We start from the raw sequence: 6,000 nt of genomic DNA on the forward strand, positions 1-6,000 counted from the left end.
ACAGCGAAAAGCCCCTATGCCAAAGAAGCTCTTTTTAATAACTTGTTATCAAATAAAGTTAAGATATTGATAGTGGATACTTTTAAAACGTGAGTCAAGCACTGGCTTATCCAAAAATGTCCTTATAACTTAAATTTATCATGACTTATAATGTAATAAGAAATAATATAAACTAAATCAATGTAACTGTAAAAACCTTATATTTAAAGGAAACGCACATGCTTATAAAAATTACGTGCTATGGGCAAAAATTGAGCAAATCAATGTAACAAATTTTTCAAGAAATTTCTTAGAGCATGGAGAAAGAGTTCGACACTTCCAGCAAGAATCGTCATCATAAAGATTTATTCATGACTGGTTGAGTGCAAAGGTTCAGAACAGAATGAAACAACAAAACATTCCACAATGCATATTATATCCCAGTCGATCTGAGCACAGACCACTGATAATTGTCCTCTAGGTCAAGGATGAGTACAAGCTTTGTTGCAGGACCTCCAATAATGAACTATTGCGGTCTACACTGTAAGATCTATGCCAACAGACTTCGTGAAAGGGCAGCGTGAAAAACTACTGGAGGGAATGAGCGAGGTGGCGACACAAACACTGATTTTCTACATACAGGGTACCACTCCAGAGCAGACCATAAAAATAGTGTTCAAGGACAACTGAAGTGTTCGAAGCTATGAGGTGCCAACACTGTGGTGACAACTGAACTACTCATACACAAGAAAGGACCATGTTAGCGCTTCTGTTGCTCAGGGTTGTGGTATGTGGCAAGTCAGTCCTGTGACACACATTAAGCTTGTGAGTATTCATGTGAGGCACCCCTATGACATATACATTTATAGTATATATATATATATATATATATATATATATATATATATATATATATATATATATATATAGCCTGTGTCTGTCCAAACATTTATAACGATAAGATGTAAGAACTTGTAACAATGGTTCCCGATCACCTGGCTACCTCCTAACCACCTCTCCTACGTGGGTGGGATCAACTTTGTATTTTCAAATTGGAACCCAAATTTTTCTTGCATATTCGGATTCTATGCCAAAAAATATATATGTGTTCATCTAACAGTCATTTCTCATTTGTGGTAGATGATGCTGTAAAAGACAAATATCAATTGTTCCTGTTTTTGCAATTAAGACCGACATATCTGATTCTACATTTCATTTACAACATAAAATGCACATCTTTGTGTTCTAACGGCTTTTCTGGGGTGTTGAAAATGTGATTGTACAACTAATGAAGCACCACCACTACTTCCAAAAAAGCGAAAACGATTAGTAGGCAACTGACCCAGAAAAGTTCTGAAAATTCTCACCTGAGCCAATCTGCATCAGGCCCAATGGATGTAGATGCAAAAAACTCCCTCACAATGAGAATATACCAAGTGGTGCTTGAGAACACTATCACAAGATCATGTCAACACCCTAGGCCAGATGACCATGGACCTAAAGAAGCAGAAGACACTTTGTACCAGACCACACAAACAGGGAACTGAGCAGAATAAATGGTTATGGATAATAACATGGCTGGGATCCTGAAAACTATTGAAAAAATCATTGTCATCCTATAAAGAGAAACACATATCAACAACAGAGAATTCCTTAAAGAACTGATTTTGGTATGGCGACTTGTGTTGGATTACCTCACAAGCAAGGACCATTAACTTGCTGTATTTGGAAGTACAAGAGCCCAACAGCAAGGTTATCAGCATCCTAACTAATATTAAAAGTACCAAATATTTGTAAAAGGGCTACAAGAGTTCGCTCACTCACTCTCTCTCTCCCTCCCACCTCACTCACATTGTCCTGCACAATGACTCCATATCACATTCTGTAAAAAATTGCCATTGGAGTTATTACGTGGGACAACACGAGTAAGGTAGAACGGAGAGAGTGGCTTGAATAGCTCACTGCTAATGTGCTTGCCTCCCATGCAAGTGGACTCGGTTCAATTCCCGGCGAGGTTGGAGATACTATCACTGAGAGACTGGATGTTGTGTTGTTCTCCTCATCAGTTCATCCTCCCCCAATGTGGTGTCTGAAATAAGACTTGCACTTGGCATCCGAACTTGCCCCGATGGGGCCTCCCAGCCAACGATGCCATATGCTCATTTTTTCATTTTCACAAAGGCGATATGGTGAAAGGTGCTACACCTGGGGTGAAAACAGAAGTAAAACGACAGAGGAGCTAAAACAACAGCACAGTGGACTGTGGCTGGCTGACCCCTTTATAAAAAAAGTACGGTTGAGCCAGTAACACTGTTAACACATTAAGAACATCTCCCCAGAAATCGAGGAATAAAGGTGGACACATCACAAACCCTTAAAAGTCACACTACATTCGTTTCAGTGTCGCTTAAAATAGGGAATAGATCTGTTGGCAAATCTGCCACTACCCTCTGGTCTGAAAATAAAATACAGGCTTGTAAAATGTGGTACACAGTGATCTGTACGCCACAAGCACCACACATTGGGGGGACCCCCCACCATAGCAAGAAAACATGTGTCATTGGGTTGTGGCCTATGCGAAAATGGGTAAGGAGGACATCATCCCGTCATCGTCGCTGAAAGGAAGTATGCCACAGTCACATAATGCACCTAGATGCAGCTTATTATCAGTCACTTCCAGCCACTCATGACTCATGACTCTGTGCCTCAACAACAAGGAGATAGCATGCAGGGGGATAGCACACTGAAATAATGGAGGATCGCTACATGCCTCCTTGGCTGCTACATCTGTCCTTTCATTCCCATTGATACCTATGTGCCCTGGTACCCAGCAGAAAGACAGCTCCCTCCCGGCCTTTGTAGTTGGAGAATTGCATCCTCGATGTTCTGGACTACTTTATCTGCTGGGTAAAAACGTTGTAGATAGTGAAGGGCACTCAGAGAATCGTTACAGACAAAGAGTTTAGCACTCATAGCACACCTTGTCTACTCCAGTGCCCACAAGATTGCATACAGTTCTACATTGAATACAGTAAAGTTGGACCTTGAGGACAAAATAAGGGAAAACAACAGAGCAGCCAACGGAGTCCCTCTGTTTCGACCCATCTGTAAAGACAGTTGTAGAATTGTGATGCTCAGTTAAAAGAGCAGAAAATAAAGTACTAAAACATATACTGGAGTTGAATCTTTCCTGTACTGCACTAACTCTAAGATTATCCTGGGTCTCTGCAGTAACCATGGCGGCAGGCAGTTAATACCCTGGATTTAGGATTGTATGTGTTCCACACCAAGTGACTCCAGCACACGCTGCATGCAGCTCTCAAACAGCACTGTTACTCATGACGATTGGAGAAAAGGTAGTCCAACAACAACCAACAGTATGGTATGCAGGTGAGGTCAGAGCTTTTAGAACTGTGCCCGAACAACACCATTCTCGTGCTCAAAACAATCAGACAGCATGTCACCAACTCGGGTCCTAATAAAGCACTTAGACAGGACAGACCATATGAAGATAGGGAGGGTCCACGAAAGCTCTGTTGATGTAGATGTTTGAGAATATTGTGCTTACAGGTAGTATCATGTGCCTTGCTGATATCAAAGAATTCACCAAGACAGTCATGTTTACGCACAAGTGCCTGCTGAATAGCCACGTCTAGTAAGGTCAGCTTGTCGACAGTGGACCGAAATCACCGGAATCCACACTGAGAGCGGCTAAGGAGTTGCCTGGTCTCTAACAACCATACCAGACGATGGTTAACCATTCACTCGAGGGTATTTGCTACAAAGCTCGTTAAGGCATCGCTCTCGTAACTGCTGAGGTTGGACCTTTCGGTGTGGTTTGAGGGGAAGTGTCAGAATTGCCTCTCTCCACGAGTGAATAAAGTTGCCCCTTTTGCCATTAATTAAGATTAATGCATGTGTAGAAGATTTCATTTGAGTAGCCCAGACGTAAAAGCCGCTAATTGCATGATAAGCGAAACTGAGATAATCGCAAAAAACTCGTTCCACCCAAACTGTTAAAGTTAAAGACTTAATTTCTTTTTTAAAAATAAATAAAAATAATTAATTACTAGGTGAATGAATGTCGTGTGACCAGGGCCTCCCGTTGGGTTAGACCGTTCGCAAGGTGCAAGACTTCCGATTTGACGCCACTTCAGCGACTTGCGCGTCGATGGGGATAAAATGATGATGATTAGGACAACACAACAGGAAACGTTAGCGACAGCCCCAGACATTTGCACAAGCCCCGCCCACTTACCCCCCTCCACACCTACCCCCCCCCCCCTCCCGCACACCAACCAAGAGCGCATCAATATGATCTTTGGTAGTCCTCGTCGCTGTCGTGTTTTTTTGTTCGTCGTTTTTTGTTTAGCGTTATCATACACAAGGTTACTAATCTTGACTGTTGTGGCCAACTGCTGTCAGAACTGATATCTAACAGACATTAAAATACAGTAAGATGTGTTGGAATGACACTGACGAAATTATGTACATATGTTTAACAATAGGCTGCTGTAAAAGGTCTGAAACACTGAAAAAGAACTCAAAGTAATCTCGTGTCTGCTATAAGCAAGCAATCATAAGAGTTCACAAGCAAAAATTCACCCATTGCACAGGCAAATATTAATGAAGAATGTCACTGTATAAATATCTGACTGCTTGCATTACGCATTTCTACGTTATCCCACTCCTAGATTCTTTAGTCTTAATGATGTAATCAGAACCAAACCAAAACATCGACTTTGCCTTGTTTATGCACAACATTGACTTTAGGCAACCGAGATAATGGACAGCATCCTTGGCGATACCACCAATTAATATTTCCAAACAGAATTTCTTACACTACGCGAGGTGACGGAACTGCGCTCACTGCAGTTAACAAATATCAGATATTTTGATATAGTGCTCATAAAATAAAAAAAGACAGTGTGGATGCCATTTTTATTTTTCATTCTTATTGATGATTTTTCAACTCGCATATTCAATGAACATATTTCCAATTCTTTTCACAATGGTACTGGAAAAACTGTATTTCGTACTAACTACTGATTTTCTCCCTTTTTATTACTGGAATATCTGTGATACGAGCAGCGTTGATTTGGGAGCATGCAGAACACCATGGGCGGAGCTTAGGATATGGATTACATTCTGTAGTGCTGACCATTCAGCTACCGGGGGCAGACAATTATCCATATTAATGATTGACATCTTGGATCACGTTTTATACGTTAAAATCTTAACTGAAATATTGTCTTAGCGGTTTTTGCATCCGATTTATGCAGTTAGCGGCTTTTACAAATGTGTCGATGACATTACGAAACAAACGTTCGGTTGTAGACCCCGCTATTCTGTGATGGAATTTAATTGCTGCAAATATAAACGGAATACATTTTACTTCAAAGAGAAGTCCGAAAATTCTACAAAACTGTCATATAAAAACACGAAAGTGACATTATTTTATTTGACGCCAAAAAGAGAACAAAAATTAATGTTCAACATAAGCTTTTTTTTAAAAAAAAAGAATACACCTTCAGCCTTTCGACATCACAAGATATTGTAGAAAATAAAATAAGTGCAAAAATTCATCATAGTAAAACATCGTCAAAATTTTAGGAATTAAAAAGTTGGCAGAAAGTTGTTTCTTAATTAAAACAGTTACAAAAAGTTCTAGAAAATGAAGTTGACTGAAAATTGCTTTTAAGTGATGTCGACCTCAGCACTGTTCGTCAACTCAAAATCTCTTCCGCTTTGCCCTTGTTCTGGGGTTTGACAGCAGCAGGAGAGACTCTCGGAGTGCCTTCCTGCTCGTCAGAACCTCAGTGTAGAATTTGCATTTGTTGTTGGTCGCCTAGTCTTCAACAAAGTGGATTTCCAAAGCCTTTCTGACGTTTCCAGGTTTGGCTTCTGAAAGTTCTACACCTGCTACGATTGATGTTGAGCCATTTGATTTTCTGAAATGTTTTCTCCTGTTCAGGATCCTCTTCTCCTTTCCAGTTTCAAAACTAGAAGGGCTTACCACGA

Source organism: Schistocerca gregaria, chromosome 6 (assembly GCF_023897955.1).
Source record: "Schistocerca gregaria isolate iqSchGreg1 chromosome 6, iqSchGreg1.2, whole genome shotgun sequence".
In the NCBI taxonomy this organism is placed as follows: domain Eukaryota; kingdom Metazoa; phylum Arthropoda; class Insecta; order Orthoptera; family Acrididae; genus Schistocerca; species Schistocerca gregaria.